Source organism: Varroa jacobsoni, unplaced genomic scaffold (genome assembly GCF_002532875.2).
Source record: "Varroa jacobsoni isolate VJ856 unplaced genomic scaffold, vjacob_1.0 scaffold_1297, whole genome shotgun sequence".
NCBI lineage: Eukaryota > Metazoa > Arthropoda > Arachnida > Mesostigmata > Varroidae > Varroa > Varroa jacobsoni.
In genome coordinates this window covers 225,503-253,433 of record NW_019214199.1, presented here as the reverse complement: position 1 = coordinate 253,433, position 27,931 = coordinate 225,503, and the positions used below count along the sequence as shown (strand labels likewise).

Genomic DNA, 27,931 nt, shown 5'->3' with positions numbered 1-27,931 from the left:
ACCGGAAGTTCGTAGCTAGATCATGCACCTAGAACAGTTAGCGGTACCGTATCATCGCCAGCTTCTCGTTTCCTTCACTCGAAATGAACCATGCCAAGCTGACTCTGTACAGCCCGTTTCCGCGCTAAATCTTATATACACTACATCGAGCCATGTTGATGCGCTACGGTAGAACTGCTGCGGGTACGGTCTGTCGGCCCGTCGGCAGTAATGGGAACTGCGAATGACTAGCAGGGCTTCTCTGTGGTAGCGGTAGCAAAGGCGCAGCTGTCTCTTCAAATGGGCGAAGGAAACGCTCCTTTCGACAGACCGAATCCTTCGTCGTTCATGGCCCCACTAGCGACTGCCAATGGCCCAACATGCGCCACTGTTCAACCACGGGTTCTCAGGCATAGCTGTACAACATTATTGGCACGCGGGGCAAATGAACGAAAAACAGCCGCAAATATAATTGGACTCCAACACGTGTCTTGCCGTTATAGCCAGCGTTCCCTTCACAGAGAGGATCTGTTAATGTTTGCAATGGCGATTACAGCCGCACTGGTATTGACACTGAATTAAACAGATATTTGATTTTCTTAACGGGCCGTCGGACAATCGCGTGCGCTGAATGACGTTCTGAAGAATCGCGAAGAAAGTGAAACGCGCTGCTCTTTCGCTCGCGTTCTGTTCATTGACGCTGTTTTACTGTTATCATCGCTGTGAAAAGTAAGAGTTTTATGTAAGACTGTAGGCAACGGCTTATATGCCGCCTGAAGTCGCGAATCGGGGCGCGTCGCTAAAAGACCGACCGTTCAAGAAGATTACCACACAATGAAGTGCAACAGTCTGATAGATTCGCGTCGCAATGTGTGGCCAATCGATTGACGACTCGTATACTATTGTGGAGTGTGCCTTCGTTTGCTAACCGTATTGCTATGTGAGACGCGGCCTGCATGTGTATCTGCACCCGTAGATGGTAATACTGTTCTTAACGGAATCACAGTTAATTACGTCGTGGATAAGGAGGAACGTCGATAAACTGTACCATAGTTGTTGATGTGCGAAGCGGCCAAAGGCGACGCAGGACAGGACGATTTTTCTTAAACAGCATCCAGGACGTTCAGATATGGACGAGTTAGCGGTAGAAAATGCATCTTAACTAACGTAAGTATCCAAGCCCTATAAGTCTTTTCTGCCAAGCGTGCGCTCTAATGGAATCGGCACTTTTGGTCCAATGCAGATGAACTGAAGGTTTGCCTGTCCGGCTAATTGATCGTGGCTAGTCAGCGCAGCCTTCTGCATTTCCTGTACGCACATCGATAATTTCACTCCTACATTCAATCCAGTCCCCTGAACTTCGACAGTTCAGGAGTGGAAGTTTATCTTATTATGCTGGTACTGCCTGACGCCGTGAGACGACGCAGGCCTTACGTTGGGCCTTAATGGTGACAGAAATTCTCACACAATATCTGGATGAGACACGTTGCTCACAACGAAATTTTCGAATGGGATATATCAATCAAAGAGGATAATTTTGAGCAAATTTATTTGTTATAGAGTAGTTTACCGTCGAAATGGGTGCATTGCGTTAGCGCTCATTGCAGTATTCGTACGATATATTGAATCAATATTTGCTCGGTTTTCTCTTCATTCCTCCTGTGAATGCTGCCCACCACTTTATGTACACTTCTTTTACATGGACTTGTTATGATGACCGTGTTCATTGTTACGGTACCGTTGACGCAGGTAGAAAAACCCGCAGCCTAACAACGTATAAGGTACATACGTAATGTCTCTTTCAAACTATCACACGCTAACAATTAACCGAAATAGCTACATCCTTCAATTGATATATGTATATTTCATATTCTATATATACATATATACATATATATTCATATTCGGACTTTTCGTAAGATCCACCACCTAACCTAAGCTGACATAATGAAGCGCATCAGAGACATAGCTCAACAGGCCATGGAATATGGCTGTAGACGTTCGGAGCAATAACAACAGAAGTAGTGCCGGAACATTTATTGTCGTCTCGAATTTTTTTGAGCTGTTGACTGCTAAGCGCCTATTCCGACAGCTTTATGCCGCCGAACCTATAGCCGCTACTGCGATACCGTATGTTCTATCTCGAATGCTAGCAGCGAACCCCGGCCATTAGCATATTTTCCATTTCTGTTATTTCATGTTACCCAATGATGAAGATGCCAGCTATAAAAAAAAGATGAAGAAGATGCTAGCGTGATTGACAAACGCTGGATGGCTGGGCCGTTCAAGTGACAGGATGTGTTGCTCTTATGGCACTCGCGGTAATGACATCCACGAACATGCTATTCCTCCGTAAACATACGTAAAAGTGCCCTATTCAGACATTGTTGCTCGAAAAGTCCTATCAAAAAGGACAGCGACATATTGAGCGACAATAGAATCATTGTTGATTTCATTGGCCCGTAGAAGGACAGGTTTCTCAGAAACAAAGAAATGATTAACGCATCACGCTTCTACTTGTATTCTATGGTCTCTTTTTGACAAATGTTGGGCAGTTGTTATTTCTAGCTACCAATAAAGCTACACATAATGCAAACGATGATGATGATGACAAACTCGAAATTCGCCCCCATTTATTAAGAAATGAGACGTTATTTTTATTATAATTAATATTCATATGATAATTAATGCTTGCTGACTCAGGATAATTAATGGATTATGTTATATGATTTGGTTCTAGTAACTGGAACCGAAAAGCCAAACTTAGCGCCGCCCGACGGAGCATCGGTAATTACCTGACGGTCGCACAAAGTAGTCAGATTTAATCGGATATTTTAGGTGCATTAAATCAGATATCTGATCCACACGCTAAATGGATTACTACTTCGACTACTCGTTGCACGTTTCTGCAAACTGCCACTGGGGGCCGTTCCACTTCTAGTATATGCACTTTACGAATTATTTTAAAATAGATACGATTTTGCTGCAGAAGATATATTTAACTCTCTTTCGTTTTTAGATATTACACGTATTGAACCGCTTCACTCGATCCAACATGTAGCGCCAACACTGAGCGATATATATCGTTAAGTGACATTTCAGTCATCTAAATAGACCTCAGCTATAGTCGGGGCGTTTAATTGATGCTCCTTAATAAAGAAATTCTTTGAAACATCTGAGGATATCCCAACGCTGTCTGGCATCCTGTGAAATCGCTGATTTTCCTGAACACTTTTAAAGGCGTTAACGTTCAATGAGCTAATTGACCATGAAGGACAATTTATCGCCGATCTTGTGGGTGCTTTATAAGGCTCCAATGAACTGTGCAAAACTCCCATTAGAACTGGGTTACATCTTTAGCTTACCTTAAATGTCTATAACAGCCAATAAAAATATTTACATATATATGTATATGGACGTTCCAATGTTAAAACCATCACGACAGGCCAATCTGGTGCCAGACAATGCACAACAGACCATATGGTTACCTTAGCAAATAGCAGGCGTTACGTGACTGATACGAGCTCCCTTCTTTCCAAATACCCACTCATACGAGTGGGTATTTGGAAAGAAAATAAACAGGTCACTCAAATTTCGCCAGCCCACATACATTTATTTAATATAATTTCAAAAGCCCTCCCTCTAGTATCGCTAGCCATGATAAGAAGCACCGTAAAGTAACCAGAATTAGGGCTAATGTTAAACGATACAAAGGCAGGCGGTGGTTAGATGTTTGGGGCGTGTATAAGCTTTACCAGAGCTACTGCAAAGCTGAACCCCCTAACGTCTGCTCTGCTCCGAAACTCAAAAAATTTTTCGAGAAAGTAACAACTACACAGCAGGATGTTCGATACACGCTGAAGGCAGTGATCAGTGGACCGGTCAGTCTGCTTTGAGATGGCTGATTACATAGAATTACGTCACGTTATATTTGAATAACACGGTTCAGCGAATGGGTGGAAGTCATTTTGCTAACTAATGACCCCATGTATGCCGTGTAAGGTCATCTTTGTAAAGATCTTTCAGTATATCGTTATCCGTGCGTGCTTGTTTGTGTCACTCGTTACTAGAACGCCTCAGAGCAAGTTCATTAGTTTATTATATCGTAAAATAACATTAGGTAGCAGGTCGTTATACTATAGTTATGCTAAGCCGGTGCAGGGCTATGGTGTAACGTAGGCCTGTTTTTATCGGCTGAACATTTTTCCACTTGATAGTCTCGTACTGAAGACTGACTGAGTAAACTGACCCTCTGTTTTATCTAGTGTTTCAAAGTGTTGAAAGTTCCACAGATATGATTTCGTTTGGGAAAGTATCCGTAATAAACGTACGAAGTATAAAGTACCTCTCTTTTTGGAGGCAAATACTTCAATAGTTTGAATAGCTATTGATGTGGGGTTAGCTGCATAGCACTCGAAAACTAGATGGATGAACACTCTTCGAAAGGGGCTCCTAAAATGTATCTGCACTAAATAAGTATATTGTTTACCTTACTTCGCGAAGTAGCTTAAATGATCTTAAAGAACGATGCTGTGCCCGAAAATAAAACTGATAGTCTCTATGGCAGATCATCAAATTTTACATTATTATGTATAATTATATTGCTAGTATATACACTGCTTTCCAGGCCTCTAAGAAATTGATAAATGCCTCTATTTCAGCTTACATATACTAGTACTTGGTGCATCACTAGTCTGCTTCTTTTATCAACAAATAAACAACAGGCAAAAAAACTTCTCATGAACGTATATCGGCTTGACATTTATCTTGTTTCGCGTATCCCTTAGTTACAGACACTTTGGATAGCCCTTGAAAATGTCATAACAGCCAAATAACAGCTGGATGCCTAGCATTCTGAAAAAAAAATTCATCTGGATTTACTTATTTAGCTGTTGTCGATATTGAATGATAAACAGAATCATTTAAGACGTAGCAAAACATATACTGGTCATCGTTAAAAATAAGTGCGGATTACAAAAAAAAAACTGGCTAGCGTGCTACATAGAAACGCTATGGTGATCTAAATTCCAGCCTTGGAAAAAAACACCTGCAATTTTCCCATTTAGCTGAACTCAAGCTATAAACATAACATTGGCTTGCTAAAAGAAAAAACAGATTGTTGAGCTAATAACCCATTTGGGATTATGATGTTCTTGTCGTCGATAGAACAAGAAGACATTTTTAAGTTCAACAGATAGATTTGTGTTTTTATTACGGTGCCGTAATTAACATGAATAATAAATAGGCAGCATTTTGTCTATCAATGTTGTTTGAATCACATAAAATTCGGTGAGGTGTACATGTGACTCAGCTATAGCTGTATGAGGTCAACTTCACTCGACAGCCTTTTACAGAATAATATATTTTGAATTTATCGGCAGAAATCGTGGCAGTATTAGGACCGGTCAGGTTGTGTCTTAGAAAAAAAATGTCGCATTGACCGTTCGACGTATTTTACTAATGCTGCCCATGGCTTATTTTAACAAAAATCCACATTACTTTGTCTGTAGCTATATCTATGTGATCGCGCAGAACAACTTGCATATCTTCTAAACTACGCACCATTCGCAAATGGACTTGATAAATATTTACGCTATGTCTCCGATTGAGTGTGATTAGAGAATAATAAGTTTAGTTTAGAACCAAAGATGTCCTTTAGTGCCGAGCGTCAACGGAAGCCTTCAGCAGTTCGTTACTGAGGCAGCAATGGGGGCAAGATGACAATTGGAAGGTTGAAGAAGGATCTTAAGCGGAAGAACGGGCTGCTGCGGAATCTTCATTGCAACGAAAACACTTAAAGTGGATAAAAACAAAGCAAGTGATTGTTTTTTTCTCATTTTGTAAATTAAGTCAAAGACAGATATAAGGGCGTATCGGGTAGTCCAGAGGAAATATGCGTGCTTATTATTAACAAAAAACCTGCCATGACTACACCGTCGTTAGAGAACAAAATAATAAGCGTGTGTAGGAGTTCTTCCCCAAAAAGGACTATCGTGTAATTCAGCATTTCGTCGCAAGTTAGCAAAACAAATATGCCACTTTGCATAAAACGTATTCATCACAAGGGCAACGGTATCCAACTCATCGCTGACCTATTCTGTTCCCTAGATGGCGCGACATGAACGTCCCTTTTGAGAACCAGATCCGAGACTACCTTTCCTATGACAGACCTACCACTTTCTGATGGTCCATTCGAAAGGATCCATTAACGGAAAGGCTCATTTCCGTTTTCCTATTTAGCTACCGTTTACCAGCTATGGGACATCTATGCACCTGTCGCGCTTTACCCGTTCCACCTTCTAGAAAACATCTAACCGCTTGTTTGTGTATTTTTTTTTTCCAAATCTAATGTTGCCACGGCGCTGTCTAGTTCTGCTCGAAAATCCCTGTTGAACTTTTTTAGCAGAAGCTGACGCATTTGAATAACAACAGTAAAGCGAAACGAGTTTTTTGTATGTGGTAATATACATCTAGCCAGCCGTCTCTCTGATGGGATATCTAATAGCGATACCGAATGTAAAACTCGATACATAGAGAAGTGGCAGGATAAAATTCTGTATTTTTCATTCTATATCCAACAAGGAAACTTAGATAGTTGTATTTGTGATGTAAGTAATTGTAGCTTTTACTTACATTACAGTTGTAAGTTAAGTGGAAGACTATGTCGAAATCACGCTCGGCTTAAACGAGTGAAGTGGATAAAACGTGTGAGATCTAACGATATTTTTACTGGAATAGACTATATTGAGAAGTACTACATTTTCTACACATGCTCGATTTTGATTTTCCGTTGATGACGTATGTTGTCTCCAGGTGCATTTACATGACCGCATGTCTCAGATCGTCAAAGTTTGTATCCTATGCCTTATGTTCTCATGATACACACCGAGAATACAGATGGGCCAAAACCTTTGCGGGATGTTGGAAAGAAGGCGTCATTGCGATGTCTACTAAACTGTCCTGCGTATCAAAAAGCTCCCTACCTAGCTTTATGTAGGGAAGTTAATTAGCGAAAGTTGGTAAGTAACAGGTTATGGTTGACTCCATCGAAGGCCTTAACTGTAGTCACAGAACGACATTTTTTCTCTTTGAAATGCATATTGATTATTATTATTATTGCCTACAAGTGCGTTAGCAATGGGAAAGTTACACAAAGATACGATCGCATAGCGATAGAACTTCGCTATAAGCCATGAAAGTATTTAGGGTGATACTGTTCAGACTAGAATTATTCTAGTACTGAATGTACACACGATGTAGATATCGTGATAGGTATTGTTATCGTTGGCTTTTAGCAACCCAGCTGATTGTTAGCCTTCAAGCCTTGTCTTTCTATATGGGAAGAAACACAACATCTTCACCAGCTCGCTTCCCTTGAAGGCTCTAAGACACGTAAGCTTTTCTGCAACTTAAATTGGGATCTAGATGTCGTTTAACGCGCTTCCATAAGCTTGTACGAATAATACTGAAGTTTAGGTAAATAATTGTATTATTATACATGTCCCTGACGCTTGAACAATTTCGAAAATATGCTTCCTCCCTGATAAACAAGAATCAGCGATAGAAAATAGCAACTCCTACGTTTCAAAGTAAGGAAAGCCATTTTCATTAAACTGTATTCGCCTTTTGCGTCGTGTCTACACCAACGTCAGCCTTGCTGTACACAGGAGTCTTCGGTAGGGTTCGCGAAGTTACTGAAGTATCGGAACTCATGACAACATCAGGCGTCGCGTTCTACAATGCGGTTGTGCATTTAATGCGAGCTGATAGTAAACGCGTTGAATTAGACGAGCCATGCTACTGCATAGAGTAACATAGAAATGGCGTAATTTCAAAGTTGACCATAACCTGACTATCACTACATGACTTCACAGCTTAAACGGTTTACATTAAAACGGTACGTGCAGCGTCAGGGCAAGTGCTAAAGGAAAGGTCAGTGATATGTAATTTGCGTAAATTTATTTCCTTTGACTAGAAGTCGTCTAAAGGAAAACGAGTATCAATGTTTCATGTACCATTAAAATGCTGCGTAATTAAATAACTTAATATAATATTCGGTATTTTCGTACGAGTACCGTAGGGGTATAGCCGGGACTTCTCGATCTATTTCCAGCACTACTTGCTGCCCACGTGCTTGCGAGAGGTCAACCTAACTATTGACAATCTTGTTTATTCTAGGTAGAGTATCAGCTGCTCGAAAATTTTCAAGTGCTGATCTCCACTCAAAAGTTTACATAGATGTCAATGAAATTACCCGACGGTGATCTGTGGTGCACCACTGCCTTTCAGCGTTTGTAGATTTTTCGAAGTATATTTGAAACCATTGGCACGGCCGAAGTATTGATTTCCATTATCCGCTTGATACATTCAATTCCATGTTCCGTGTTAATGTGACTTCTCGTAAATAGTAGCACGCGTTCTCATCATTACGTGGGCTTTCCATGACCTGTTCGTTTTATTTTCCCCTATGCAAGCATGCTTGTTGGCTACGAGATTTCTTATTACAGTCGGCCCGTTTCATACGTGCATCAATGCTCTCCGTGCAACAGCAACAAGGATATACTATCAAACTATTTCCAAAAATCCTAAGATATTCTGGACCCATCTATTGCTTCGGTAAAGACTAAGCGGGATGCTTACTAACAAGTCGAAGCTGTTAAAATAATTTCTTAAATTCTACCAAAAAAGCTCTAGATATAGTTAATCTCCCATTATTAGTAGAGAATTCATATATAATACTGAAGAATATTCAATGAGGTCTCCGCCTTTTTTAAGCCTTTCAGCTTGTTGCTTTTTTGAAATTTACAATATCCCCTTTTTGGGTCATGCAAGGTTGAACGAGGCTCGTCTTTTCTAATAGGTTACATTAACACGTACAATCTATTACTTGGCACGTCGCTTGTAACACAAACATTTGAAGGTGCTCTTTGAAGTCGACCCATTCCGCAACCCATAGATAGAAAAGTCACGGCGTCTTGTGATGTTTAACTCCTTCGTACTAGTTTGGCAATAGATTTTATGATCTTTTAAAGATACCTCTTTATTAGAGAATGTCAAAATGTGTATTTTTTCAATTATGAAGCGTCATTTTTGATCACAACGATGACTAGTTGCCCATTAATGAACGTCTGTGAATTGTGTCCGTATTATTATATCGAAAAATAGAATCCTCTAGCTTGCGTTCTCGACACAGCATCAAGGGAACTTTGTTCCATTTCTAAGCAAAACTACAAATTGTTTACATTATACAAAAATGATGTCCAGCCGAGCCAAAGTAATACATTTCCTAATTTCCTAACCGTGATCCAAACAGACTTAGACTCGTAATGGATTGATAAAAAAAAATTACTAACAAAAAAAACACAGAACGAATACAACATAACGACCCGCTAAATCAGCTAAGAAACCTCGCAGTACATCGTTGCTATTTAAAGGAAAGACACTTCAGCATGTGAAATAGATGTCGAACAGCAGAAACTACTCAGATAGTTATTTTTCGAGGCTAATCCAGCGCCATGTGATTGCCAGAAAATGGCGATAGTACCTGCTGCCACACTTGTGAAGGCTTTCCATGTTTAGCGGGCATTTGAATCCAGTGCGAAAAACACTCACTGCATGATTGCCGATGGCTAAATAAGCGTGGACGAACCGCACTATTGCGGCGCCGACGACTAATAGAGGTTGGTTTATGTTTCTGTTACTGGCTTCAAAACGTTCGTTGGGGCTGTTTTTATTTAAACAATATTTCACAGATACAGAGTTACAAAGGTACCCTTGTTTTGTGCTAACCACGGTATCTTATTTTATTGCTATACCTTGCAGCCACTCCTCGCGTGACCCTGTCCGCAATGCCGCAGGCCAACAAAGAAATCTTTTAGACAGCATCATTATTTAGAAGTTGTTGAGTTAAATGTGTGATTGTGTTTACCTCGCGCTCCAGATTACGAACGAAGCGCTATATTTTTCTATTCACGTTGGTATCCGTTGCATCGACGTTGAAAGTAAGGCAACCTGATAGCCAAATTCATATTATCGTATGTTCTTCGAATCTTCACTCGTCGTGATTCTTGCTGCTTCAGTATGCAAGTTTCGCTTTGACCGCTTTAACAACCGTCGTGTCTTTCTTTTAATTGATATTTTACTGGTAACATTATAGCAATCACTATTATTTTACTAGCATCTGTACGCTACGTATACATGCTGTACTAGGCGTTTGCAGGGGCTGTAACCCTCCATTTCGGCTTGTTTTACAGTAGAACTAAACAGCTGATGATAGAGCACTCTCGGTAGAAGTCCCCTATTCAATGACGTGTCTAAATCCACTACATTGTGGTGAAGCTATGGTTTGGACGGCCAAGCTTCTCATCGAGCCAATCCACGAAGCCGCCGCTTCTGTATTAAATAGGGTCTTCAAGGTAGCGTGGTTCCTCATGACAGAAGACCCCTGACCCGACTTGCGAGGTCAAAAATAACCGATTGTATCCGGAGAGGCATGATTCTAGAATGAATGAGAACTCGGCTGCCCCTTTTCGACAAGGGCAGAAGGCAGCGCGGTCTTAGTGTTCGGTACATACTTTTTACAATAAAGAAATACTTGTTGTTCTCTAGCATCGACCTTGCCTTTGCTTCCACTCGCATTGCCCTAGATAGTTTTAGCAGGAAACACTAATGTCCACTTCAAGATTCAAATCCAGAAATTACTGACTTCAGTGAACGGATACACAACACACTATATATATACTGGCCGTATGTTTATTTTTATTCTAAATACAATTTTAACGATACGTCTGCACGTATGAGGATCGGTGAGAGTCAGCTCAAAATCACATCGAGATAATTAAATTGTTTCTTTCTATTTCACTTCAGCTCGTGAAGAGATCTTATCCCGTCAAATTAAGACGTAACGACTGTTGTCGATGGCAGATGCAACCGGTAGAGTGAGCGGAGACAAAATCTATTAACGCTCATCATTTTCACTAACGCCTAAATAGAATGTTTCATAGAAAATTAATTCGGTGTAAAATCTTGTTCTACTACGATCATAACTACGATCAATTAAACGGTTAGCAAGACTAAATTAGTGGGCAATGAATGAGAGAAAAAGGTTTATTCAGAGAGCCCCGTTTGCAGAACCGTACAACCGATAACCCTAGGTAATATAAGCTCGCCTTTTTTCCTGACGGATGGCACCGCCAGTCTCTCGATTACCATGGCGGGGGGTTGATATCTGTCCGACAGTCACAAGCAAAGCAAGCTCATTTTTCCGCTATCTTTTACATTAATCACCAGCGACTTCTAGTGGAATAGCTACATTTTGGCTGTACCAGAGTATCCGCTTGCACATAAAGGTTTCACTCTGTGTTGGTAAAATGGTAAGAAGGATGATGATTATAAATCACAAAGAAGACGGGAGAGCAAAGAAGTTCACTCTTCTCTCTCTCAGGGAAGCACCATTATAACGATAAATTCATTGCCCACTAAAGTTAACCTAAAGGCCAACAGAGGAAGTTGTGAATTTCATAAACTGTTAGTGTTATCTGAAATTCCTGCTGTAAAAGTTTGCCGTTTGTTACCTTGGGTACTTTAACTGCACAAGTTCCTGCGCGTCACATCTCTGCTTTTTTAGTGTTAACAACCCTTTCGTGTCAATTATATCGGACGACGATGTCTTTCTTTTTCGTTTATCATACACATTCGTTTTTGGACTATACCAAAAAAAGCTGTTATCAATTGTTCCAGTTTAGCGTGGAATGATGAATAGTGCGGGAATACATAAAATCAGAATAAACGCTTACTGTGCAATAAAATCAGCATATTTCCATTTTTTATTTTATTATTTATATATATATATATATATATATATATTATATGCCAATTATTATTAAATGCTAATTATTAAAATGTATTCATATTTTTAAAGGGGTACACCTGTCACTCTTTCCAATCGTGCCATGCCGGTGACGTTAAGCGTTCGAGTAGCTAAATTGGTTATTTTGTCTTACCAGTCTTCTAACTGGCGTCAGCATTCTGTCTAATGATCCTTGAACAATTAATTTCGTCTATTGCTTTAAGTTAAATAAACCCAAAGACACAAAAATATGACAGAAGGGTAGGATAACATGTGATCGAATAGAGAAAAGTAAATATCGAACTATTGGTTTTTTACATATTGTGTAGTTCTTATACCTTTAACGTTAGAGCGAGTATGAATCATCCACATTTCGTATTTGTTAAACGTTAGAAGTGCGCGACGACACAAACAAAAATCCGTTACAGATTTCACGCACAAAAAGCTTTTTAAATGAATGGATTTTTTATACGTATCGGCATTGGTAGATCGAGCATTGCTCGTTGTGGCTTTGCAAGTCTCGCTACGGTAAAAACGTTCAGTTAAGGTAACTTTACGATATTAGGCTAGCTTGATATACAGCGATCCCCCACAATTCATTTTTGCAGTCCGCAGTCAAAGTTTTGAATAGTTTCCGTAAAACGTTTACGTTCCTTTTTATAGACTTATGCTGATGTACGATGGCTTTAGTGAAGTGATTCAGCGTTCCTCTGTTACGCGAATGGATTAAAGCGTTGACGGCGACGGTAGTGCACGCTATTACGTTTCACTATAATAGCTACATTGCCCTAGTGTTACCAGTGCCCTAGTGTGTAGTAATAAATACAATAGCAGCAATTTTCCGCGGCGTCGGTATATGTAGCAACGTCTACTGTCACATCATTTAAATCGGCCCATTGTTACGCGAATGGTTTCGTATCGTTTAATTTGAAAAGCCAACCAACGGAGCCGCTTTTGGGCCTCGGTTACGCTGGAATTATGCTGGATACATCGCGATAGGTAGAGAAGAGTTCGCAAGCGTAAGCGAAACAACTGCTTCTTGCAAACGTATAGGTACGATTGGCTTTCCGCGTTTTTTGGCAATATCCTTCGCGTATTCAGGCCGACGTTGCGTGATGTAATTAGTGACTAGAGCTATACAGTAGCTGTGCCCTTTCCGACCAGGCTACAAGTCGTGACAGACGATTCCGTACATCTACCTGGTCTATTGGCTGATCTATGTAATAATAAAGCGATGTCCAGCAAGACCAATATTAGCATGCATGGTACCAATGACATAAAACATATACTCGAAATAGAAATGGTCACAGCAGTAGCGTCAACTACGTCCTATCTTGACCTATAGAAGTAGCAGTTAAAACCTTAGGCCAACCTATACCGTACGCCGACAGTTCTCGTATACGATGCTTTTCAATAGATATCTAGCTATGTAGATTGCAGTCACTATGCATCCTGCATCGCATCGAGTTCCTTTGGCAAGAACAGCTAGACAGCTGGATAGGTTGGTAAAGAAAGGCATGACGTGTCGTATGTTGACGATACAACGACACTAACATGGCTATATATCTAGCAGAAGCCAGTGTTATCCTTCAATCTAGAAAAGGATAGTAAATAGTATAATCAACATAGCCTTAATAATTACACTGATTGGCTAGATTTTGTCTCTTTTTAGCGGTAGATTAGTCTTGCAGCTCAGATGGCCACTTTGAACGCTTGTACATTATCCGCCGGTGAGATCCAAGCATCGCGTTACTAGGGCAAATATGAAAAGCAAATAGTATTGTATAATCCTAGTGCGAATATCCTTACATGTTTTGTTCGGCTTTCATGGCCATTGAGTGTTTTTCTTTAGAAAATAGTGCCAGATTTCTGGTTTATGTATCTCATGACGCTTTGCTTAAACACTCAAATGTATGCTTGTTTTTCAAGTGGAACTGAACACAATATACAGAATTGTTTGTACAGAACTGAAGGCGAACACCTTCAGTGCGCAGAAGTGAAGCAATAACGTTTTCACAATGGCAGACAATGCTCTGTTGAAGAATCGTTGAGATGACTGTTCTAAATGACAATGTAAAAGGGCCACAAACTGTTAGTTCGGCGACCAATGAACTTTAACTAGTCAACCATATGGGATGATTTCAAGTGTTTTGCTATCTAGGTAAGGATGTTGGTAAGCTTCAACAGCACTCGTACGACAGTGCATCCAGAGAGGGCCTTGTGTTTGTCATATGCGTGTACACCGATAGGCAAACATAGAACGCGTTCAATATAGTTCCATTGCCTTCCGCCAGAGCTGTTTTCTCCAGATCGTAGACAGCACAAACGAATTAACAACATTTGTGACAACTGATTTTTTCTGAGATAACGAGAACTGGCACGTCTGCCTGCAATAGTTCACTGTGTTTTGCTATTTTCTCTATTTTGCAGTAACGTCGCTCTAAATTTGTCTAGTGATTGCAGGTTACTGATTGAAGTGAATCGTATCGTTGACTTTAAACTCCTGCTGACTGTGAACCTCGAGCGCAGCAGAAGACTTCGACTTCAGCGTCTTCCGTCGACGGCAACACACATCGCGTTTATAATACAACAGGATACTGTGAACAGCATGGCTCGCCGTGGCGCATGGACAGTACCGTTTATATAGGTTATGCTGTCCGTTATCAGCTCAGATCGCTCGACAGAATAGCCGGCTTGATAAAGCATTTAGTTGTCGTTGTAAACTCAAATTTAAGTGACTTTTTCCCTTGAGCACCTATTCTGTCATTATGCATCGTGAAGCACAACAAAACCATCCGGTAAGTGAAGGCTCTGACTGAAAATGCTATCGTTACCATTATTCAACAGGCGTCTGAAGTAGATGATCATTCGGCCGGACGGACCTTCTTAGCATAAATGAACTATCTACATGCATCCATGTCTAGAATGTATATGCGGGACCCCTGGCGTGTCGAAGGTGATAATGATGTTCACATATTGATACGTTTTTGTAACTATTTTCTAGCTGAATAAATTTAAGCAGAAGGACTCCCCGGACATATTTCTGTGGAAACCTTCGAGTATTATTTGGAACAAATATCGACAGAACGGCGTAGATGATGCCGGTAATAATTAGCCGACGGCCAAAGACCTTAATGTGCACAAGCGTACAAGGTCTACCTTCATACTGCACGTACGGTGCAATCTTAACTAATGAATGTAATGTATTGCCACACGACCGCTGCGCCCGCTCTGTTCAGTTATGATATGATAGGAAGATCTAGTAGCATGATGAAGCGAAGTCTAAAGTAATGGTGGTAAGTGGTAATGCGTTTGTTAGCGAAATGCCGGAAAAAAACGTTTGCTTAAGAGAGCTGAAAAAGTATCTGCAACATGTTTGTTTTTTTTCCAAAACATTGTTTGCAATCGTAACAATTATTCTTCCGTGGCAAGCATTCGAATAACAAATGTAAATGCGCCTCTTAGCTCTGATCCTCCCAGACTATTCTTAGTTTGCTAGGAAATAGTAAAAGCAATTATCCGGTTAATTTAGCAGATTTCGTATTGTCCGGAAAAAGCTTGAAATAAAACAAAACCTGTTTTTTCGTTATCGTTCCCTTCAATTAATTTTTCATAGTACATGCACTTAAGCGTATTTTAGGATCGTCTGTTATGTTCTTCTTACCGCTTCCTATTTACGGGGCGCTTACAAAGCCCTAGGAACGTAATTCTTATCAGAAAAGCCCATTTGAAAATAATGCTATACGACGTGTCCACGACTGTCGTTATAAATATTACAGTCGTTGCGAACAATAACGATGTATACTTTTGGGTTGCAAAATTATAAATTAGCGATAATTGGGATAGATCAAAGTTTCAAAGGTATAATGTTTGCAAAAGTCTGTACTTAACAGATTCTCTTTCCATGTTTCTTCACGAATAAATAATGGTCAAATCCTCGTCTGACCTGAATTTGAATTTCCCGCTAAAACCAACTCTTGAGCTCTATATAGACGTATCATTAAAGCGGATCGAACAAAGTCAATAGCTCGACAGATGTTGGCGGTACTAATGCGAGCTTTGAGCTCCTATAAGAAAGCGATATGCATTGGTATGCAGCCTAGCTTTTTTTAGTCAAATTCACTTTGATAATGCACATACATTTTAATGCTAACCAGGCTGAGATGTTCAACGACGTGTTCTAGGTCGCATATATTTAGTGTGAGTGCGCGTGGAGAACCTGCGCAGACAAAAGCTTGCGTCAGAATCAGCAGGTCCGGCTTTCGAGATCTCCTATTTATCGTATATTCGCTACCTGGCGGTAGCTTTGTGGAATCAATGTATCTTTGCTAAAATTAAAAAGAAGTAAAGCAGTAAAAGGTACCACGACCATTTATAGTGAAGCCACCTTGAAGTTCGCATGGTCATCTGCTTCGGCACTTCGACTGCGATTACTTGTAACAACGATTTATTCGTAAACACCTTTAAGTGGGCAAGCCAAAATAGAAAGTTCTGAGAAACAGCCCTTTGAACTCAGTGCAGATTGTTCTTGTCTAGCAAAGAGGAAGGGTCAACAATATTTGACTTTTGAAAAAATGGTTCGGCCAAACATCGTTGAACTCAGCGAATGACTGCAACTGCAAAATAGATATTCCCGCCCAGCGTGGGTACCGATAACAATATTTCGTCCAAAAACGGCGTAAGCGTCAAAAAAACAACAAATCACCAGTATTTTTACTTTTTTTTCGACACCTAACTACATGTATGCATTGGAAAAATCATCTTCAACCAATTCGATATACATACACGGTTACGCTTTGTTCGATGTAGTTACGATTAACTGAAACAGAAACAACAGTTTTATCGAAAGGCAAACGTCAATAGCGCCATCATTATGAGAGAAAAAAGACCATTATGAGATGGTAGTAAAGCAATGATAAGCGATAAGAACTATCGAAGGACATGTCGTATTATGTCCTCGCACTGGCATTACATACGCTTGCATTATAGCGAAGGACAGTTTTGTGTATGTGAAGAAGAAATGGCATGATCCATTAAGCGGCAGAAGCAGTAAGCCAGCGACGAAGGGCGCACATATCCAGCCCGTTGTGCGCGCCCTGCACCTAGACGGACCTTCACAATAAGAGCAATAGCACGACTTCGATGCTGTTAATATTTGCTGGCATCATCAGCACTGATCATGACTGCTGTATATACCTATCAGCGAAAATTGCCAATGTCTGCAACGATATGGCGTAGCCTTGACCGTATCTGCATGGCTTAACTGTAACAGAGTAATGTTAATGCTTATAATAACAAAATTAAAATGATGATGACGACCATGATGGTGATGCTGATTTTCGGTTGTAAATCCCTCGTCTGCAGATAACGTAAATGCGCAAATGCAGAATTTGAAGCCATCGCTTTCCCGTACCCTTCATACAGTTTCAACGACTAGCAAACTATGCCCATTGAAATGGCGCTTAAGCGTTGACGCTGGGTCTGCGAACGGGTGGGAACAGGGTGGTAGCCTCGTTCGGGTTGAACGTAGCTCAGGAAGATGTTTAGTTTAACAAGATGGGCCTCCTGGAATGAGCATTGATTCTACACACTGCCACTTACACCATGGTCTTAGTACCTTAACTTGATTATTATATTTTGGGGGTCATTTGGCCTAGCCATGGGACATATTACCCGAAGTTAATGGATGCTGTGGTAATTCAATTAATCGTTAGTAGTCAGTTTTGTCTTTGGGCAGTTCGGTAGCTTAAGCAGCATTCAATGATCGTTGGGGTATTACTTCACAAAAGAGCGCGGATCCACATGTCTATGGATGAACTGTGAGGACGTGATATTAATTCATATAATGGACATTTACATATTCGAAAGGGTTCTATCGTGTGATAAGATTATCAGCTAACGAATTCGCCATTTGCTTACTCCCATCATAGTTAATTGTAGATACACCGTTTGGATTATTCATATCAAACAATTGACATGTTGACAGGCTTAAGCGTAGCGAGTGAGGAAACGCAGAGGCTCAAATATCTCAAGCAAGAAACAATATTTAGTAGGATGATTTCAAGAATGACTAATATATATACATTCTGGATATATATATATTCTGAATATATAAATGGAGAACGGAGTAGACAGCGTTCTTGTATAAAAAAAAAATCTAAACATACGTATTTCAATATTCTAATTGCGGTTCATCATCATAGATCTTTCAAGATAATTTCGAAAAATGCGTCCATGCATTTCTACAAAATTTCCATTCGGGCTACTGAAAAACGTATGGACAGCCTATCCGCGAATTTCGAAGCAGCGACAATTAGAGAATCAGAACGTCATTGTCTTGAGCGTATTGGCGCAAAATCGCCTACTTCCAATGGCGCGTGAAAATTCAGGAAAACTCCAAGGAGATGATCTGTAGCCATATAGTGATTATTTATGCAACCAGTAACATACTCTGATTTAGTGTAGCACGTGTACTTTGCATTAAGCGCCGTCAAAGTCTTCTCTACTCTCGTTAATAGAAATCCATCAGTCGCTATTTTTTTAAATCATCCATCAAATCGACTGCACAGAAAACTCCTGGCAAGAACGCCCCATCTATTCAAGTAAGAGGGAAGCGGTCTGCATTCGCTAATACTAGTACTTGAGCTTTGAGAGGACCTGCGGAACCACAACCTAAGGCACTCAAGCTTTAGATGCCGCAAAAACGATCTGAACAGTATCTTCAGCGGAGTTAGGCAAATTCCATAAAAATTGGCAGATCTATTCATAAAAGCACACGCTATGGGAAGTATATGTGCATGATGATATTTATACTAAAATGACAAATGGAAACACACTGTTTACCCTTATATACGTGAATGTTTTACGCTAGAAAGAACACAACATAGTCTCTATTCTACAATGTACATATATGAAAAGTGTCTGCTTTGTTCGGGGCGCTTGTAAATTTCTGTGTTTAGGTAGTCGGTAGTATTAACAGCCACATATTTTTTTATCACACAGACGACACATGTTTTATCTCGTTTGTTTATCGAGAAACTGACGCTGATTTGAAATTCAAATAACAATAATAACGTCTTTCATATACGACATTGCCATTTGAAGCAGCGGCTCAGAAGTTTGCCACTGATTATGATACCGTTTTGTTGAAAATCCATCAAGTATAGGGAATTCCTAGTTACAATGTATATCATAGCTAATATCTTCGGCAGATAGACGCCGTAATCTACGATTGACCGGCAGAAAATGTTTACCCGAATGGAATTACTACATGGTTCTATCTATAGTTTTTAGAATCTCGATATACAATCCATGTTCTTGGTGCCTAGGCTGCTTACTTGTACCTTAGTACAAATATAGTTCATCTAAGAACAGCTTTCGTCCCCTGCATGCAGGCCGAGGGCGGAATTTACCCGAATTGATTGCAACATGAACTCTGCGTGTCCTCACTACTTGCTACAGTTCCTATCACTACTATTACTATGACGGTATTGTCCAAGTAATATCAATTATACTACTCGCGCTGACATTCCATTCAGCGATTCTCACATCATGCCTTAAAAAGCTTTGGGTGTTTCAATAAGGCATTTAGGCTGGAACAGAGTTTTGAATTGAAATAACCTTCGTTGACGCCTATGGATTATGTGGCTATATTTACGAACGTTACTGTTCCTTCAAATCATCATCAACAACAACAGCAACCGGAGTTACAAGTTGAACAGTTAGCGGCCGCGTGCCCGTGCAAATAGTCGAAACCGAACGAGACATTAAGGTCTCTTAAAAGCTAAGGGCAGATATTCTAGATAATAACATTACATAAAGAGATTTCATAGCTGACTATACTATCGTATGTAAATTATTAAAACCGTGAAGATTGTAGGGTCACATATGCTATTGGCGGACTCCGTAACGATACTAGGTTTGTGATATAGATGGTGGAGGATTTGGTGCGAAACGAACCATAATTTATTTTCAAAGGTATAAGAGGTTAATTGAAGCACCGCTGAACTGCGTACCTGAACTTCGCACGCATTTTAACAACCAATTCTACACGTTTCCCCTGGTCCTAACGATGCATATCAATTTACGCCTTGTTTTTTTGCGACCACGTATGGTATATACAATGATATGGAAGTAACAGCACAGCGTATCTTTTATGCCTATTTGTTTGCTGCAGTAAATGGCTAAAATGTACATAGAGAAGCTCAAACGTGAATAAGATATGTTTCTCTCTAGGCACGCAACGACTCCCTTGGGAACCCATTGCGTGCATATTACGCATACTCAGGTATGAGAACTCGATTGAGAGGAAGCGAAACTCGGAGAACGTTACACAACATACAAATACGAGATGGCAGTATGCAGTAAATATTCCACTGTTAAATAGATTAGGCTAGATAGAAAGCCTAATGGCAAAATTATGCGTCTATACCAAATGATATGCTACTCATTATCTGGATATGCATAATAGCATCCTAGCAGAGTATTGTCGTATTTATGGTAGTGACGAAAGAAAATACTATTGTAATTATCATTTTTATTACTATTTAATATTACTAATTGTTTAATTAAGGTATATATTAAAAAAAAAATCTAGATCTTTTACAAAAATATGAAGGACGGCAACCTTTGTAAACGTATGGGTTAAGCTAGCGATTGTAAAAGCAAGCCTTTGGCCGAATAAAAAAGTCCTTATTTATCGATAAGTGAACAACCTGGAGTTGTTGAAGTGAACCGAATGCTTTTCTGCAATTGGTGATCGACGGTGATCCTTCATGAGCTAGGAAGTGTCCAAGACGTTTGAACGTTATTAATTAAGTAAATTGGAGGATTGCCCCGAAGATTAGATATGTCCGCAAGTGAGCTGATTGATTGAAGAACGGCAGTTTAACGATACTTCACATAAAAGTATATTTTTCTGTACATCTAAGAGGTGTGCATAATGAGAGAACATATTTGGCTGGCCACCGCTAGTAGATATAGCTTTTTGAAATGGCTTGACTCGAATGGACGGTCAAAGTCCAGAGGATCATCGTAAATATCGTTATGCCTTGTCATAAAGCGACTGCAACAAGTACGAGAATTTTGCTGTATCTAAGTAGAAAACTACGACCCTATTTTGAATTTAGGGGTCTAATTAGACGATGGAGATTGAATTTTCACGTCACGTAGACCTCTGAAGGAGAAATTACGGAACAGTATTGTCGAATTTGGGCGCAAAGAGGAATAGATGTGCTAAAACAAACATCCGTAGATGGCTAGCGTATAATGCGGGAAGCAACGCAAAGAACAGCTAAATCAATAATAGGCATCAACCTATCGTGCTCCTTTAGCCTGGTCTTCCCGATAGCGTTACATTAGTCTGCCCAAAGGAAGGTTCAGTACAACCGATTTTACCTACCCTGGAGAAAAGTAGTGCAAAAAGAAATGTGAATAAAACGTGCGTAATGGCAGTATAACTGCTTCTTATCTATCGTGTGCCACTTGCTGGGGATACTGCGAGCCTCTAAACGGACATGTCACGGCAGCAGTATGAGAGCAAGACGGGTCGATTGCATATAAACGAGGACCTCATAGCAAAAACACTACAGCTACATCTATGGTGTACTCCGTTACAATAAAACTTTTTGCCAATCGCTCGAAACCAATATAAATTTCATGCATCAACATGATGGATTAATAGGATCTATGGGTTGTCGAATGTCCATGTGTGGCATCGGTAGAATATTTACTTTGATAATTATAATACCAAGACTTGGACTCACAGTAGTGGGTAGATACCGTCTAATAACTTTCCATCTATAGCTAATTAAGGTGATAATGAACATAAGCGTTTTCATTTCTCGTTTCATTTCTGACCCGTTACCGGTCGTGATTTCTGGCATCTCCCGCTTTGTCAGCCAATCGACTTCGAATCGTTCGAGGCGCGCCTTGCCCTTCTTGGCATTCTCATCATGGTCATCGTCGTCGGAATATGGGCCGCCATAGCGTTTTACTGTTTTGTAAAACATGAAAACAAACGGCTTAAACTCGACAAGTTCGCCAACAAAAGCACTCAACTATAAGGAAATCAATTGCAGCAGCGGCAGTAATAGAACTAGCAACAACAAGAGTGAAACATGACGTTGTGAAGACGTCCGGCACGTCTACGGGTAACGGAGATACTATATATATATATCTGTGTGTGTCTTTAGCGTACGGCGCTCAGTCAATGTCGTGACAATCACATAAATATTTTCTTAATATTATAGAATTATTTTGTAAAAAGGAACATTTTAATAGATTTATGACGTGTCACTCACTGAGTCTGCTGTTTCATTTTTCGTCTATTGATCATTATGTATGTGCATAGTTCAGTTTGCCAAATCTCAATACTCGTCTGCGACTACGGCACTTTTTTTTCAAAAGAAACAGATATTTTACATTTAGAAACATTTAGTGAATATATATTAAGAAGCTATGTCCTGAATTTCGCTATTGTGATGTACGGGAACACCGTAATCCAACATTGAACAACCATAAAATAGCAACTAATGTATATAATGGCTTGCATGTACATACGCGAATAACAATCCTAATCTCACACAGAACGGACAAAAACATTTAGCAATTATCAGTTTGAGAACGTCACTTGCTGCCTGGGAAGTCTGTTTTAACTTTTAAAGAAGCCTTCTAACGGCACTAGAACACTTTCACTTATCAATGAAGCAATCGGAAGAGAAACTGCGCTTGACTCGATAATCGACGCAGGCGTCAAGACCTAGAAATTTAATTGTAATCAATGTGTTGGAAGGATTGCCTTTGACATTTTCTTTTGGAAACTACACAACAGCGTATCTGAATCGAGGCAAGAGACTCAAAGATATTAAGTTGAAGTCCTAGATGCGTCTTAGTATAGGGAATAGCCTGGTCATGGAGAGGAATCACGTCTTCGTGATCGTGCGACACGTTTTACGCGATACAAGCGTTAGTGTGCTACATTATGAACTTTAGAAGTAACTGCGTACACATATTCAAGCAAATGGAATTTAAATATAAATGGCGCATCTTGGAAAACATGAAACAGTTAGGATGAGAAAGGCGGTAGTGAAATGTGCATGGTAGATATTCATCAACGGTGTGTAGTTCTGTGAAAAGATTTAGAAATAAACGTAGAAACGGGAAAATTCATTCGAGCTAACACATCATAGAGCAACATAAGTTTGTTGGGCTACGTCACATAGTCTTTTATGTAGAGTTTAAAAAGATTTAATCATAGGCCAAAAGTTGACTGGCAAACGATACGAGCCGTGGAACTGATGTTAATTATAACGTTAGACATGTCGCTGATTCAACAGAAATAATATAGAATTAAGTTACAGAAACGAAGAATATGAGCTCATAGCATAAAAGTGCAATACAACGGAAAGCTCACAATGAAGTAGACATCTGTAGTTAACGGGTTGATTTCCTTCGTTACTAAATAACCTGCGAAATGTTGTTAGCTTGCTATTTTTGCTGCATAGTAGCGATTGGCTTCCCTAACCCGTACTAGTTAGTATAGAACTCGTATAGAAGAATCGGCTGTCGCGTATTATTTGATTGGATATCTAGGTTATTACACAATGAGATTAGCTGCTCTTATCGATACCCTATTCAAATCTAAATTGAAGACCTCTGTGCTGCTACAATTTGTTGCAGCAAGACTTGCTTTCATAACACACACACACACACACGTTATGACTGAAAATAATCACATAAGCCACTATCGACATACGTTAAAATATTCCTTTGTGTAAGCATTGCCGATTACGCAGGTTCAATAACAACAGACCTATTTTATATTGTATGGGCCTGTAAGACGTGTTTGTAAGAAATTATCAATGTACACAGGTTATTATTCTGATGCGCTAGGCAACTTCATCATTTACCCCCGTTAACTTTCATAAAATTCGACCAAAGCTGAAATCGAATAGCTATTAGTGATCTGCGTATGCCCTTTGTTAGAGAACTGTTCGTTTCTAAAAACGTACTAGAACACTTAGAGTGGACGCTAATAGTGCGAGCTACAAGAGTAAAATCTATTCGTAGAGTAAAATGTGTTTCGAGAGTCGAAAAACTACATCAGTAGGGTAGGACATGTATTACCCTGCTCGCATAACTTGCATACCGTTTTGGAAGTTTTCGTTTACCACAGAAATACTCTATTACAGGTTAAAGGTAGCGGCCTCTCTGTCACTAGTAGATAGCATTTTTGCATTTGTTTATGTAGTACTCCGTTGGCTGGTATATGTTGCCTGAATCGTAGTTTGAACCAGTTAAACTTCCTGTGTCTCTGCCAGCGTACGACTTTGTTGCCTAAAAAATATTTGAATCTTCTCAGGTAGTATCTCTGGACAAAGAAAAATACAACATACGTATCGCGAATGACTAATTTTTAATACAATAGTAACAAGACATTGTGCAGTTTATTTTCTTTCCAATTCCGAATAAAATGTCGCGTATGGAAACAGACTAGCCTCTACTTCCCTATTTGAATTGACTGATTGAGAAAATGCTGTAAGATTTGCTTATTGAAACAATTTTAACACTATTACAATATGTGTAGCTGTACTCACTTTTGTTGTTGTTACTAGCGGCTCTGTATGATGCAACGATAAGTCCAAGCGCTAGACTAAAATAACGATGATAATTATTATGGGGTGTAATATGGCATGAGATCCTGTAGCAACAATAACATTGACGGAGCGATATCGCTTGTGGCCTAGTTTCACTCGCCATCGTTGTCTTAAACTAAAATAGTACTGATAGCAATAATCCTCAAAAGAAGGTAATTTATTTTCGTTACGTTTTTCGTATTCAGCTATCGGCTTATCACCGCTTGCGGTCGCCGTGGGGTCTCTGATCAACGAACAATTCGCATCCTGACTTGCTTTTTCACCTTACACTTCATTTCACTGTATCTAACCGCGGGAAGTTTGACTATCCCTCGGCAACAATCCTAAAAAGGATGATGCGGGATTTAGCCCGACCTGTGGCGTAACCTGTTAATAGCGTACGCGTTGTTGTCGTCTTTTCATCCATTCCTCCGCTCAGTTGACTCACGCTGATGGTTGTTGGGAGCCAAGCTACATCGGGTATGTCTATGTGGTAGCTTATGGAAAACGTATTTGCCTGCTATTATCAGGAACACGTTGTGCTCCAAGTTCGAGCCCGAGCATAAACACACTTCGTTTCGTGATGGTAACTAGTAGTTTGATGTAATGTCTAAAGGTGATAACGAAACAAAGAGAGGTTAGATCAGCCTATGAGGCTACAGGCAATTGCGATGGTTAGAGAAACAGAAAGAAGTATATTGGCTTGTCGAAAAGGTATTGACTGATTAAAATTGAAGCAATAACTTAATTTGGATGTGTGCCATCTTGATCAATGACCTTCTAGTAATTTCTTGATAACACCATCATCCCGTCACTGTAGAACTTTTATCGTTTTTCGGCGAACAATTGGGACAGATTACTGTTGCATTTTTCCGCTCAAACTAGGCCAACTCCTACCTAAATCGATTGCAGTCTGACGACTGTGCGAGACCTGCGTCCCAATTTTGGGCGGGTCGCTAAGCATACGTGGTGCGACGTTGCCCTGGTTCGAGAGTATGTCCTTTTCTGGTCAGTTTTTTTAATGACTTCTTATGATCATGTTAGTACAGGTTCTGATCAGTTATTTTGCCGGACGGCATCAACTCTTAACGCACGAGTCGCTTCCAATCCTACCAGACACACAGCATTAGTGTGTGCTTTGATTGATGATTAAATCCAACGGCACATTTTTTGCACACTATTGTCGTATCTGATCCACTGTTAATCAGCGGTAAAGATAAAGGGCTTGAGAAAAAAAAAAAACGAAATCTCGTTGCATTTCTTTAGGATTTACTAAATGTGCTGCCAGTGAAACTTCGAGCTTCTTTTGAAACCACTTCTTTAAATTGCTTGATGTGCAGTTCATTGGCGATATGATGCCTACGCACATGCCGACCTTGCTTTTGTATAATCATTCATCAACTTTTTCCATAATTGGGTAAGCACTGCAAAAAGCGTCTTTTACGTGGAAATTTTGAGGGCGAAAACGTTTTTTGGGCCGTTTCTTCCAATAACGCATTTTGAATATTAGCGGCACAATTATTTTATGGATATTTGCTAAACTTTTGCAAAAGTTACATTAATATTTAACTCGCTTTTTCTCAAGGGAATAAATAACGATTTTAGTACAGCTACCGCCGCCAAACCGCAGCTTTCAAATGACGCTGAGATCGTGGAGGACTAATATTATCTGGGATTTGTAACCTTGAAGCTATCTAGCTTAAAAAGCGGTCAATGCTTTTTCGACGACCTATTACATCTGTATATACCTAATCGTGCTATAACGGTCGTAGGATACGATCTAGTTGTGTTTATTGTACCTGCTGGAGGGCTATCGTTATAACTGAAACTTGGAAACTCAAGAACCTTTGCAGAGCTAGTTACCGATGACAATTCGATGAGCACATAGTCAATATATCGGAAGTACAGGTATATAGTGCACATAGATTAGAGTAGATTTTTGATTACGCCTTCAATACATTGCTGTTATGATCTTCATGCAATTGAAAAACCCATAGGACGGCCAATTTAATTTTATTATTCAATGTCCGATTTACAATTCCGTACAGAGGCACTGAACGCACTACAAAGAGCTACAGCTTACTAATTAGTAGGTATATCGTCTACTCTGCACTATTGGCTCTATAATATCATTTGTTTATATGTAGATTATTACTGAAATTGTATGAACCGCACCCAATACTATTTGCTATAAATGCTAAATATCCAGTAATACATAAAGTGCGACAAATGTACTGAATTTATTAGTTCGTTCATTTCATAAAATATAAGATGAAAAACATCGCGACAGAAATTGCAATAGAACTATACGCACTACTACTGGCTACCGGCCATTTAGATACTCTTGTGTTGTAGACATCACAGCCAAAACTTCAGCGCCCGAACGCTAACTTAGTACGAGAAAGTCTGCCCTAATGGCCGTGTGGCAACTTAGTTCTGCTGCTCGTGGTCGGTAAGTTGTGATAAGTAACTACGATAATCGGCTCTGAAACTTCTGCGGCTCTTAGAAAGTAGTAAAGGTCTTCGCACGTGCGCGATTGTCGTTGTGGCAGACGCCGCTAGAACACCCGATAACAGTAACAGCAGCGGTAGCAACGGCAATGACAACAACAAACCACAATTACAGTAATAACGCACATATTACAATAGAAATACGGCCGGGTTTGCTTGCTATCTGCGTCAAGCGCCATGATAACTATCAGAAGCCCGATTCGATTCAGTCACGTTGGCTTTGCCGTTGTTTTGTTTGCCGCAGCGCTTGTTATTACGGACTGCTGGTTGGTGACTGGTATTCGCCGACTACTGATAAAAACCGACTTTTGCTAAGGCTCCTTTTATTAGATGCCGTAGAAGTAGACGCTTACAGCTGCTATATGTAGGACGCAGGAAAGTTTCACCACAAATTGTGGTTAATGACAGGTTTCAGCCGAGACCTAAAACGGCACTTGGTGTGGAACGTGATATTACATTGTAGTACAGGAAGATGACGAAAACCATGAAAATCGTTTTCGATCATACCGATAGCAAAGTTGTACAAGTAATAATGGTAGTGATAGTGACGACGCTAAGCAACGGTGGAGGAAATCCACTAACCAGATTCGCGATGTAACTCATACATCGATGTGGCCTTGACGAATGTGGCCACGAGAGATACCGGCTAAGTATGATAGCTAACTATTTCTAGGGGAACTAGTTTGCGTCCCATTCATACCTTGATTAATGAGCAAAAATAAACTTCTTTTTTTTTTATCGAACCGCTCACGTTCGACATTTGCAGGCGTATGCTATAATAAAACTATTTGTCCAAAGAACCTAACGTGTCCTTGTACTTCTATGCATGATGATGCAATTGAACGATAGCTGTTCCACTAATGTGATATTTTTTGCTGATAACATACGTAGTTTTCGTCAAATAGTACTGCTCTTGCAGGGAATTCAATTATATATGTATATATATATATATGTGTAT

The 27,931-nt window shown here is 39.9% G+C and overlaps 1 protein-coding gene and 1 long non-coding RNA gene across 3 annotated transcripts in view; one reads left to right on the top strand and one right to left on the bottom strand.

The window, feature by feature from the left end:
• Positions 1-27,931, bottom strand: part of LOC111268526 (atrial natriuretic peptide receptor 3) — a gene marked incomplete at its 3' end in the record, with an annotated part of 48,082 nt that overhangs the window by 18,328 nt on the left and 1,823 nt on the right. The window contains 1 exon segment of the mRNA XM_022847561.2: positions 24,424-25,072.
• Positions 349-27,773, top strand: LOC111268528 (uncharacterized). Of its 2 annotated transcripts, none has more exons than XR_002685276.1 (3): positions 349-1,146; positions 14,282-14,625; positions 21,727-27,773. It is a non-coding gene; the product is annotated as an uncharacterized LOC111268528 (long non-coding RNA). The 2 variants fall into 2 exon arrangements; XR_002685277.1 differs by lacking the exon at positions 349-1,146 and adding an exon at positions 13,564-13,988.